Source organism: Nicotiana tabacum, chromosome 22, assembly GCF_000715075.1.
Source record: "Nicotiana tabacum cultivar K326 chromosome 22, ASM71507v2, whole genome shotgun sequence".
Lineage (NCBI taxonomy): Eukaryota > Viridiplantae > Streptophyta > Magnoliopsida > Solanales > Solanaceae > Nicotiana > Nicotiana tabacum.
The window spans coordinates 124,505,974-124,519,406 of record NC_134101.1 but is presented as its reverse complement, the minus strand read 5'-3'; the positions used below and the strand labels follow the sequence as shown (position 1 = coordinate 124,519,406).

Genomic DNA, 13,433 nt, shown 5'->3' with positions numbered 1-13,433 from the left:
TTATAAGAATATTGGCACCCTGATCGAGAAAGCCCAAACGCCGCCTCATTAAGTTTGAAATGGAAGAGGCGCGGGAAATGACGTAACATATAGGGAACATGCGCCATAATGACGCATGATGAAATGCCATCATTTCAAATTGACGTAACGGTCAGATGTGGCTCTTGAAGTTCCATGTCATAACCTCGCCGTAAAAGGGTCACTCCTCGGCCAACATGCTCAGATTTCTCAAAATTGCAATTGACGAAGTCCGCCCATCGAGCTCGTCCAAAGACAACCCCGACGGGCGAAGGGACTAACTGTATGGGCCAAAATCCGATTGGAGTAATCTTGTTTAAGAGATAGCTAAAGACTGACTAGGCCGAGGTCAAATGTTTAAGGAATAACGTATTGGTGAGCTGAGCAGTTAAAGAAGAGGTCGAGCACTCAGATTGGCCCAAACGGCTAGTTTAGTGATATGATATTTTAAAGAAATATTCCAGAGAATATTCTTTGTATTTATACATTTAGTTAGGTGGGGAAAAATGTCCCATATAAGTAGGAATAGAGAGAGAAGAGGGAGGTATGTAATATTCTATATGACAAGCTCTCTCTAGAAACGTTGACTCCCAAGTAATTACAAACATTGTCTTTATAAAAGATTCGATTTGTTGTTGGTCCCAAACTTTCTCACATCAGATCCGAGAAAGTTTCCTATATTCCCACGTTTGATTGCCTTACATCATTATGAGAGAGAGAATCATCCACCTCATTGAACATTTGGGTGAATCATTCTCCCTATTTACATTCATTGTCATTTATCATATTTATTGCTTGTCATTATTCCCTCGTTTATTTACAACAATATTATTAAACACCTCCTTAGTATTAAATAGCCTTGAATACGGTTTTCATATTACTGACATCCATCAGTATTGGATCTAGAATTTATTCATTATCATTTATTTAATTAGTTTAACAAAAAGAATTTAACGCTTTTTGGTTAAACATAAACATCACTATTCCTTTTTGGACTTTGACATTTTTGTTGTTTGTTAGTATAATGGAAGACTCGTGTAATTACATGGGAGTTGGGATAAATCAGTGGTGAGAGTGACCTGTTTTACCTCACCGTTTGGAAAGGATGTTCAAAAGGAGCGGTTTAGTCAGTTAATAAGCTGCGGACTGCGAGACAGTTGGTCATGCAAAGGACAAAACTTTTCGTGCTTAAGGAAGTTTGTCTTCGTTAGAAATTGGTCGGCAGGTTTTGGATAATGATAAGAACGTCCCGACATACGTCTATCCAAGTCTCTAGCTTTCGATGATTTAACAACGGCTTCTCAAACTTCACTAGATTATATTATTTTCCCATTTCACTTAGATTGCGTTACGTCACCAGAAGTAAGCTAGAGTTAAGCAAAGGGTACGAGTTAATCGATCTGTTCTAATATATTTTTGTTGATGATGAGGTAGTAAAACTTGAACTTGTCAAAAAAGAAATGATAATAGTACTAACAGATTGTTCTTTTATCATGTTCATTGTCAAAGAGTGAAATTCATATTTATTTATGTATTCAAGACCAGCTTACATTATTTACTATTCGTACTCCTATAGTCCTTTTAGTTCTTTTTCTTCTTCGAGCTATATCTATTTTTCAAACTATATATAGTGAAGATCTCTATTCCTCATTTCCTTTTTTTGATTGACGATGTTGAAGTTGGAGACCAAACAAAACCCCTTCTTGCTACCTTTCGTCTAAAGTGTAGCATTTAAATTTAGTCAATTTATTCTAGCTCTTTTGGTTTTTCATTTTATTTTATTCTATCTGTGAACCCACAAGAATAAATAGAGACAAATGTCATGACCCGCCACATCATATACCACATAGGTGTCATTTGGCATATATTAATGTCATGTGAAAGCTTACATATGAAATAGAGTAGCACTTGTGAGAAGGTTCTAGAGGAATATAGAGGTTTTCCTAGGAAGACTCTAGAAATCTATGGATTTTCTAGGAAAGTCCCTGGAAGATTCTAATTATGTAGAGAATTCTAGAGAATGGACTTACTTGTAAATAATAGGGGACTTATGCAACAATAAATATTTATATACTAGCCCCTAGGAGACTAGTAGATAAAGGGGGTTATTCATTTGTAATTCATCAAGCAAAACAATTCAAGTTCTCTATAATACAAAGTTTCATTTGGCAATTTTTCTGTGTTCTAACATTCCTTGGTAATCTTGAGTGTAGTAAGATTGACTTGGCATAACAAAAACATGAGCAAACTGTGAGCGAGTTGCCAAGTACCGCACGTGCGCTTAGTTCAAGACTAAGAATGTGACACAAAGTACTGATATTGTCGGCAAGGTGAGTGCATTATTAAAATATTATTCTAAAGTGTAACATTTTAAATTAAAGTAGTTGGAATTAACTTCTGTTTTTGTCGTCACAAACTCTTCCTTGGGAAGTTACATTAGTTGACAAAAACAAGCCTACTTGAACATTCTCAAAGGTTATCAAACGTTTTTTTTTTTTTAATAAATATAATTGAGATTGACAGTTCATGTAGGATTCAAGGATCAAAGAAGCTATACACACTCACTTTACCAAAAGCAAATGATGAAAAGGTAACGGAAAATTAATCTCTAAGAAAAGCATAATATTTAAGTTTTTGATTTTTTTTTATATCCTACTAGGTGTCTTGTACCCGCTTTGAGAGGTTGACTAATTTGAATTCGCGAGCCCACTAAAGAATAGGACGTGATTCTACTAAAAGAATTTCATATCCATTATTTAAATTTGAGACCTCTGATTAAGGATGGATGAATTCTTTTTTGTCCAGCCGAACCCTTGATGATAGCTTTTGATTTACTAATGTTGTTGAATAGGTAGGCAACAATGGATGGAGATGGTACATTCGGGAACATTAGACATCCTTCTATCGTGTTTTTTCCTCTGTAATACTCCATAGCGACGCCTTAGCTGTCGGCTGGTATTAATGGAATCCATACCCAACATGGGTCTAAACTTGCTTATTTCGTAACAATGTTACTTTTTGGTTATTTTTATTTGACTAATTTGAATTCGCGTCGCATAACATTGGAAAGCACTTTTTGTTAGCAATTTTTCATTCTCAGGATTTGACTCCAAATTTCAGCTTAAGAATGAAATAATCTTATCCCACTACACCCTCAGTAGCATGATAATTTTACTTTGATTCGGCATTATTATAGCTCATTGGCAAATACTAGTTGGACCGAATTTTCTAGTATGATCCCTGTGGTCTGTAGAGCAAACAACTTTTCAGGTGCTTATTGGACGCATATAAAGATCACAGCGTTCTATTTTTATTCACTCTTATGGTGGAATGTAATTTAGATTACTTAGTATTCTCAAAGCCGAAAAAATTCACCTTTCCTGTTTATACTAAACTAATAAATGAGCAATACATTTATTCTTTGTCATTTAGTCCCATTTAACATGTTGGCATACATGGAAAAGAAAAGGCAAATGAACGTTAAATCATCTCAAAAAAATAGTTTGCCATTTATTTAATGTTTACTCCTATATTAACTAAGTTTAAAACATAAATCGGCCTGTGATAAGTTTTACAATCATACCCCAATATAAGGACACTCTCCTTACCTAGGATTATTAGAGTAAATCACCCTGTAAATAATCACAGTTGACAGTTTACATGCTTGCCGCTTGCGTATCACAATACAACTTAAAAGAAATTGAAAAAGGATTATGTAACAAAAGGAGAAAAATAACCCGAAGAGAGTGAAAAGGAAGAAAAAATTGTGAAAACTTCTAATTCCAAAATCCCAATAGTCACTTTTGGCATTTTTTTTGGGGTGTAATTCACATAATACATACTTTAATATCATTAATAAGATAGCATTACAATTATAGAAATGATACCAGGTAACCACTCTAAAAAATTGTTATTTAGGAATTAGTCAGTACGTCCTGAATGTTAGTTTTTCAATTCAATTTTCAGGACATGTCCTGAAATTAAAATTACTAAGTATTGGCTAATCTCTAAATAGCATCCCCGAGAATGGCTATCTGCGCACCTGTCCCATTACAATTACTTGGCTATTACTATTATAATTATAATAATTCTCAAACTTGAGCAACATAAAAAAGAAAAGTTACATTAGAAATTCCATTGGCCTCTTCATTCCAAAGTAGATTGAGGGTCAGTTTTCCATCTTCAGAAGACCATTCAAACTCAATTTCAGCACCATTCAAGTAACACTTGATAGGCAACACATTTGAGTAAGCTAAGAAATTCCCACCACCTTTAACTTGAGCTTTTGCACTTGCATTTTCACCATCACCAGCAAATTTACTGTATTGAAGTCCTTGTATGGCTCCTCCACTGTTGAACATGTTGGTAACTCCAATTGGAGCAAATTTAGCAATGGAACTGAGCTGTTTTAAAGGTACAAAGCTAAATATTTCAAAAAAAGATGGTTTTATGGTCATTGGAATTGTGTCTGAGGTAGGCTTTGTCAAGAATAATTTCGCAGTTTGGTTAAGATACACAGCATACTCCTCTGCTTCACCCATTTGAGATGCTTCTTTCAGTTGGTCCCATTCAATGTCATTTACATGGACTGACCCTGTCATTGGCTTGTAGCACTGCGAGTATCCCTTGATTCTTCTCTCCTTCGGATCCCACCCTGCTCCTTGGCAATTGAATGTTGGAGAGAATGGCTAAGCATAGAGAAAGATTGAGAAAGATTCTGTAAATATAGTAGTTATATTATGATAAGGTTACTTTATATTATTGATAGAATTATGTATCCTGATAAGATAGGTGTAGGACTATTCCTTTGTATCTATCCTTATCTCTTAGAGAGTCTTAGTTGTGCCTTAATCAGTATAAAAGGCAACCATTGTACGATTGATTCATGAACTGAATACAAAAGATTATCCCTTTCTTCTCTAATTTGTACATGGCATTAGAGCATTAAGCTTTCTTGCTGCGCAGTACTTATTCAACAGTCTAATCCTAAACCCTTCTATTTAAAAAAAACGATGGCCTCTGCAACATCTCTATCTACTGCTTCTCTCCATCATCTCATTTCATCTTGTCCTATTAAGCTCAAACCAACAAACTATCTCATATGGAGAACTCAAATGCTTCAATTGATCCAAGCTATGAAGCTTTCTCATCTTATCAAAGGTGAAACTTCAGGAAAGGATACAACTGAAAGTTCAGACAGTACATCCAAGAAGAACGTGGATAGTGATGATTTAGAGGAGAAGAATGTGTTATTAAGAAGCTGGATAGCTGGTACAATGTCTGAGGAAAGCATGTACCTTATCGTAGGATGTCTAAAGAGATGTGGGACTGCCTGGAGGAGACGTACCTTCAAGCAACCAAAGATAAGGAGTTTCAACTTAAGCAACAACTCCAAAACATTAGGTTGGGCAGCAGATCCACGGATGATTATCTCAAAGAATTCAAGTCATTTGCTATGGTTTGGCAGCCATACACAAGCCTGTGGATGAAGATAGTAAGGTAATCAACTTTGCTAGAGGGTTAGGTCCTATGTATAGAACATTTAGGACAGTTATGCTAGGAAAGCCTCCATATCCCACCTTAAATCAATTGGTCAATGCACTAAGAGGATTCGATATAAGAGAGGATGAAGAAGATACTCAACTAAATCACAATATGGCTTTTCAAGCTCAAAGGTTTTATAGAGGCCGTGGTGGATCTAATCAACGAAGAGGCAGCTTCTCTTCTAGAGGTAGAGGATTTCGTCCTGCTGTTGGTCAAAACAATCAGATTACTCAAGGTATGAATGCCCAAAAAGGTAAGGAGATCTCATCGCCCTATCAAATTTGTGGTAGAAACAATCATACTTCTCTTAAATGTTTCTACCGATGGGATTTCTCTTATCAAGCGTCTGATGATCTTCCTCAAGCTCTAGTTGTAGTAAACTTACAGGACACAAAGAATGAGGACAACACAATGTATGTCGACTCTGGGGCTAGTACACATATGATAAATTCTCCAGGTAACTTGTCCAATCTTCAGCCTTATAAAGGTTCTGATAAAATTGTTGTTGGTAATGGTTTAGAACTTAACATAACACATGTTGGAAGTGCAGAAGTTTCTGGCTTAAAAATGCAAGAAGTACTTGTAGTTCCAGAACTTAAAAGTAACTTACTTTCAGTTAGTAAGTTAGCAAAGGATAATTTTTGCACGATTGAGTTTTCTGAATCATTTTTTGTTGTAAAGGACAAGGCAACAAGGAAACTATTGGCAATAGGGTCTAAAAGAGGAGGATTGTATGCTTTGGATAACAACAACCTTAAGGCCTTGACGGCGACACAGAGGAGTACATCTAGTATTAAGCATGCAAGATTAGGGCATCTGAATTCGAAGCTTTTACGTTTCTTGAGTAACAATAAGTGTATCAATATCACATGTTTGAATAAAACCCCTACTATATGTGTTAGTTGTCAAATGGGTAAAAGTTGTAAGTTTGCTTTTGAGCAAAGAAATAAGATTGAAAATGAACCTTTGTTGAAAATTCATTGCGATGTATGGGGACCTGCACCTATTGAATCATCGCAACATATGAAATATTATGTAATTTTTGTTGATGATCAAACTAGGTACACCTAGTTATATCCTTTGAAAAAGAAATCTGAAGTGTTTGCGGTATTTCTTAAGTTCCAAAGAATGGCTGAAACTCAATTTTCAAAGAAGATTAAAGTTTTTCAATGTGATGGAGGGGGTGAATTCTCCAAAGTTGAGTTTATTAATCATCTAGAAAATTGTGGAATTGTGAGGCATATTTCGTGCCCGAATACTCCTGAGCAAAATGAAGTTGCAGAGAGAAAACATAGACACATTGTGGAGACCGGTTTAACATTATTGTTTCATGCTAAGTTGCCTCTTTTCTTATGGGTTGATGCATTCTTGACTACTACCTTTCTTATAAATAGGATGCCTTCATCGGTTCTCAAGATGGAATCTCCTATTTTCAAATTATATGGAACTCATCCTGATTATAATAGCTTGAAGGTGTTTGGATGTCGATGTTATCCCTACTTGAAAGGAAAGAACAAGTTTTCTCCGAAGACTTATCCGTGTGTATTCATTGGCTATAGCAATCTGTATAAGGGTTATAGATGTTTTCATCTAGTGAGTCGGAAGAGTTTTTATATCAAGACATGTGGTATTTGATGAACTAACTTTACCATATGTGAAGTCTCAAGAAAAGCATCAGGATGTTGCAAGTTCCATTCATTTGGCCACATTTCATGAATTTTTCACTACATCGTCAGATTATGATACCTCGAATTCTTCTAACAACTCCATGTGAGCTCTTCAAATTTTGAATGCAGGAATGTAGATGCGGAGCCCATTACTTCAGGGGAAGTGTTCACAGGAGGTGAACAATACATCATTGAGCCAGCTGAAGTTATTGCTGCACCAAGTGAGTCAAATTAGGTCGTTGTACCAGATGAGTCGACCAAGGTTGTTGCACCAAGCGAGACTGAAGCTGCTACATCAAATCAGTTGACTGAAGTTGTTGTACCAAGTCAATTAATCACTAAAGTTGTCGTTGCACCAGATGAGTCGATTGAGGCTGCTGCACCAAGTGAGACACAAGTTGTTACACCGACTCAGTTGACTGAAGCTATTGTACCAAGTCAATTGGCTGAAGACACACAACCCGAAGAGGTGCAACGAAGAAAAAGTCAGAGAGAAACAAAAACCCGAAGTTATCTTGGCGATTATGTTTGCAATGCTGTGATTGCAAAAACAGGAGGTGCACATGGTGAATCCAAATCAGTGAATGAAGTATTAACTATCCCACACTGGTACACAGCAATGCAAGAGGAGTTGGAAGCACTCGATAAAAATGAAACATGGAGTCTTGTTCCCAGGAAAGCAGGTATGAATGTTGTTGGCTCGAAATGGGTGTTTAAAATAAAAAGAAAATCTGATGGATCCGTAGAAAGGTATAAAGCACGATTAGTAGCTAAAGGTTAGTCACAACTTGAAGGTATAGATTATGAAGAAACGTTTGGTCCAGTGGTTAAGTCTGCAACAATAAGGATAGTTTTATCACTAGCTATGAGTCTGCATTGTCCTATAAGACAACTTGATATTAAAAATGCATTCTTACATGGATTACTACATGAAAAAGTATATATGGAACAATCTCCAGGTTTCATGAATTCTGAGTATCCAGATCATGTTTGTTTATTGAAAAAGGCATTATATGGATTAAAGCAAGCCCCTAGGGCCTGGTTTGAAAGGTTTTGTCTTTACTTGCTTCATCTTGGTTTTAGATGTAGTAGAGCAGACCCTTCTCTGTTTATACTTATGGTAAACAGGGAACAATTTTGCTTCTTCTCTATGTGGATGACATAATTGTAACAGAAAGCAATCATGAGCATATTTCAGAAATTATTGGGAAACTTAATGTTGAGTTTGCCATGAAAGATCTTGGACCTTTAAGCTTCTTTTCGGGCATTGATGTGTCTTACTTTCGAGGAGAAATACATTTGAGCCACCGCAGGTATGCTATTGATATAGTCAAGAAAGTGAATATGACACAAGCAAAGGCAGTTGGGACTCCATTAGCACAAAAACATGGATTGCAAGAAGCTTTTGGTGATTTAGTTGATCCATCATTGTATAGTATTGTGGGAAGTTTACAGTACTTAACACTCACTAGACCCGACATAACACATGTTGTAAATCTTGTAAGCCAGTTTATGAAAAAGCCCAACACATTTCATTTGCAATCTCTTAAGAGAATTTTATGATATGTCAAGGGTACTTTAGATTATGGGTTACGCATTTTATCTCGGTCTCCTTTGAGGATATATGGTTTTTCTGATGCTGATTGGGCAGGATGTCCTTCTACAAGGAGGTCAACCACTGGGTATAACATTTACTTAGGAGCAAATTCCATTTCCTGGTCCTCAAGGAAACAACATACAGTTGCAAGATCAAGTGCAGAGGCTGAATACAGAGCCTTAGCATCCACAGCTGCTGAACTTACTTGGATAACTTTTGTGCAACGTGATATTGGGGTTTGTCTCAAAACAGCTCCTATATTGTTTTCTGACAACCTTAGTGCATTTTATATGACCACAAATCCAGTTATGCATGCTAGAACTAAGCATGTTGAACTTGATTATCATTTTGTGAGAGAGAAAGTTGCACAAGGACAACTTGTCACTCAGTTTGTGCGATCAAGGGATAAACTCGCAGATATTCATACTAAAGCTCTGGCAAAGGATCAGTTTACAATTCTTCGCAGCAAGCTAGGAGTGGTGAAACCACCTCTCACTAGCTTGAGGGGAAGTGTTAGAGAGAATGGCTAAGCATAGAGAAAGATTGAGAAAGATTCTGTAGATATAGTAGTTATATTATGATAAGGTTACTTTGTATTATTGATAGAATTATGTATCCTGATAAGTGTGGGAATATTCCTTTGTATCTATCCTTATCTCTTAGAGAGTTTTAGCTGTGCCTTAATCAGTGTAAAATTCTTCTCTAATTTCTGCATTGAATGCACCAATGACTCCTCCGTACTATTGCCAAGAAGAAGAAAAGCGTAAATTGTTGGAAAAAATAGGCTTAAATTACCTAAAATACATTTATATTTTAATTGTTCAGAGTTCGATGGTAGTCTATGAACAAAAGCCCAATTATACGTGTGATGGTTATTAGGTCGTGCACAATATATGCTTGGTGGTTTAGTGAGGCGATAAGTGTAGCCTGACCCTGATAAAATCCGCAACGAGAGGGCTTAGATTCTCAACCTAGCCCATATAAAAAGGCGCATCTTTTGTTTTCTTCTATCTATACACAACTATAGTGATAAAAACTGTGGTAGCTGTTCAATTAATGCCGTAATCTTTAAAATAGTTTTAGGGAGGAAGATCTAGTCCTATATCAATCCATTATTCTTCTATCTATACACAATGCATAATGATGGAGAACTATGGTAGCTGTCCAACTGACTCCTGCCATCTTTGGAACGGTTATAGGGTCTAATTTTTGTGTATCATGTTCAATTCGAGATTTATCATATTAAATTTCTAACATAAATGACCATAATAACGAAATTTATAGTTTGTTGGCATACCTTGTTGAAATTCCAAATCTTGAGTATGGTTTTGCCATCAAATAGTGGATTCTTGAAGATGCAATCTCTAGTGGGGAGTGCAAAATATTGGCACTTTGGAATTGTACCATGAGGAAAAACTAGCTTCTTTAAAAGATCAAAATCATGGCTTCCTAAGGAATCACTCACATAAACAGGTCCTCCACCTATAGCCCTGGATCCAGCATGAAATTTAGCACAAACATGATCAGACTGAAACATGGCCCAATCTGGTTGTATTATCTGACCCATCCATATACTGTTATAAGCACAATGAATCATATGCACCCCTTGTAACCATTATACTCCGTTCGGATCACCATTTGGATCTTGGAACCAAAAATCATCCCCTGTAATAATTTTTATTAACCACCACAAATATTAGCTTACATATGTTCTGACTAAGAAAAGGATAGTAAGAAAATCTTACCAACTCTTCCCATTGAGATTTGCTTTGTTCCTAAGAGGAAGAAGTCATTACATTGTTGCATGTTGGAAATTAGTCCAGTACCATTGAAATTCTTTGCCAGGGATTTTGATGGCCCATTGTAATATTTCTTTGCAAGCTCAACTCGACCACCATATTCCTCACTGATATATTCAAGTGTCTGCATGAAAACGTACCAATTAAAAATTGCTTGTAAAATCAAATGAAGGCAATAAACCACTTGCTATAAAACTAAATTGTAACTGCAGAATATTGGAAGAACATACATGAATAACATCGACTTTAACGCCTGTAATTCCCACATTAGAAAGGTAAGAATGCATTGAATCATAAAAATCATCAGCTTGATCAGGATGAACTAGTCCAATGCCATCTTCCACTATTTTGACCACTGCAAGATCATCCATCGTCCCGTCAACCCCTGGAGAAAGTTTACAAGGGATTATCTTGGAATTCAGGTGCGCGGTTCCAGGCCTTACACCGCCCCAAGCACCACACAATGCGTGCCACACGTAAATATCATCTAGGCCTTTGAAATGTGTTCTCAAATCCTTAGTAAACGCTTTCATCCCCGTGTCCTCCGACTTACAAAAGCTGCTCCCACAGCCTTGGTTGTTAAATCGCAATCCATCACCACCTTGCCCGCGTACAATTGATAACTGGTCCCCACCAAACATGCCATTAAGTTCTTTCTTCACTTTCTCAATCGCTGTATCGAACTCTGACAAGTCACTAACTCCTGATTGAGCCGCCATGTCACGAGCCTTTTCACTATGCTCAATCTCAATTGCCTTACAAATTAACATCTTTGGTTTCTTTGTTGGGAATAAAACCCCTACAAAAATAATATTCACGGTAATAAAAGTGGAATAAGAATGTAGCACCGAGATACGGTAATTAACAAGAATAAAAGAGTAACAACGACACCATGATTTTTACGTGAAAAACCCTTTTGAATAAGGGAAAAAACCACGGCCCTGAGAAGAACAACTTATATCACTATAGCAAGGAATTTTACACTTTGTAGGTCCGAGTAAAATACTCAAAAGACCACTACAACATTCAAAAGAAATAACCCTCTTTTGATATTCTCACCTTACTACAATATCACTCACTCTCTATTTTTCTCACAGACTATTTTCTTATACCCTGTTTGTGAAACCTCACTCTTTCTTTCTAACTCTCAGATATATTTTTTCTCTAAGATTGGTGTATAAAATGATAGCCGAAGCTCTCATTTTATAGGCAGAGCCTCGCCTACTACATTTGACAATGCCTTCTGCACGCCTACCGAATTTGATAAATGCAAAAGAAAGAAACGTGGGCTGCTGCTAATCAAGGAAGAAAGTTTTCTTCCTTCATTTATGGGATGGACCCTACAAACCTCCTCCTCCAGTCTCATTCACCTGAATGAGGTAACACCGGAGGTTCTAGTTTGAGTGTATACCGACAAGTTCTTTGCATAGCTCAAACTTGTCTCTTGGTACCACTTTGGTCAGCATATCCGAGGGATTCTCACTTGTATGGATCTTCTTTACCTGCGTAGACCCATCCTCTATCCTTTTCTCGAATCCAATGATATCTCACGTCGATATGCTTCGTCCTTGCATGATACATGGTATTTTTGCTCAGGTCTATTGCACTTTGACTGTCACAATAGACGACATACTCCTTCTGATGCAATCCAAGCTCTTGAAGGAACTGTTTGAGCCATACCATCTCTTTGCCAGTTTCAGTAGTGGTAATATACTCTGCTTCAGTTGTAGAGAGTGCGACACAATTCTGCAACCTCGACTGCCATGATATAGCTCCCCCTAAAAATGTAAACAAATATCCAGTAGTGGATTTTCTATTATCAATGTCACCTGCCATATCAGCATCTGTATAACCCTTCAAAATTGGATGCGATACTCCAAAGCACGGATAATCTCCTGTGGTACCTCTTAGGTACCTGAGTATCCACTTGACTGCTTCCCAATGTTCCTTTGCAGGATTTTCAAGAAACCTACTGACAACACCAACTGCGTGAGCAATATCAGGTCTAGTGCATACCATTGCATACATCAAGCTTCCGACTGCTGAAGAATAAGGAACTCTAGCCATGTTCCCTTTCTCTTCCTCTATTGTAGGACACATCTTTTTGCTCAACTTTAGATGACTAGCAAGAGGTGTGCTGACTGGCTTAGCATTCTTCATGTTGAAGCGTTCTAGTACACGTTCAATGCACTTCTCGTGAGATAGCCACAACTTTCTACTTGTTCTCTCTCGAACTATCTTCATCCCTAAAATTTGTTGTGATGCGCCCAAGTCCTTCATATCAAATGACTTGGACAAATCTCTCTTCAACTTTGCGATCAGCCCCTTGTCTTTTCCTACAATTAACATGTCATCCATATACAACAATAATATAATAAAGTTATTCTCAGAAAATCTTTTGAAGTATACACATGGATCAGAATAGGTCTTTAGGTATGTTTGACTTTTCATGAATGAGTCAAACTTCATGTACCACTACCTTGGTGCCTGCTTTAATCCATAAAGACTCTTATTCAATTTGCACATCATGTGTTTCTTTCCAGGTACTTCAAATCCTTTTGGCTGCTCCATATAAATCTCCTCTTTCAAATCTCCATGAAGAAATGCAGTTTTCACATCCAACTGCTTCACTTCAAGATCTAGGCTAGCTGTTAAGCTCAAAATTGTTCGAATAGAAGTCATTTTGACAACAGGTGAGAAAATTTCATCAAAATCAATACCTTTCTTCTGTTCAAAGCCTTTAACCACCAATCGAGCTTTGTATCTGACCAGCTTGCCATTTCCATCTTTCTTGAGTTTAAAGACCCA

General features: G+C 36.9%; 1 pseudogene; it reads right to left on the bottom strand.

The window, feature by feature from the left end:
* Window positions 1-3,841: 3,841 nt before the first annotated feature.
* Window positions 3,842-11,395, bottom strand: LOC107811813 (stachyose synthase-like; annotated as a pseudogene).
* Window positions 11,396-13,433: the final 2,038 nt, after the last annotated feature.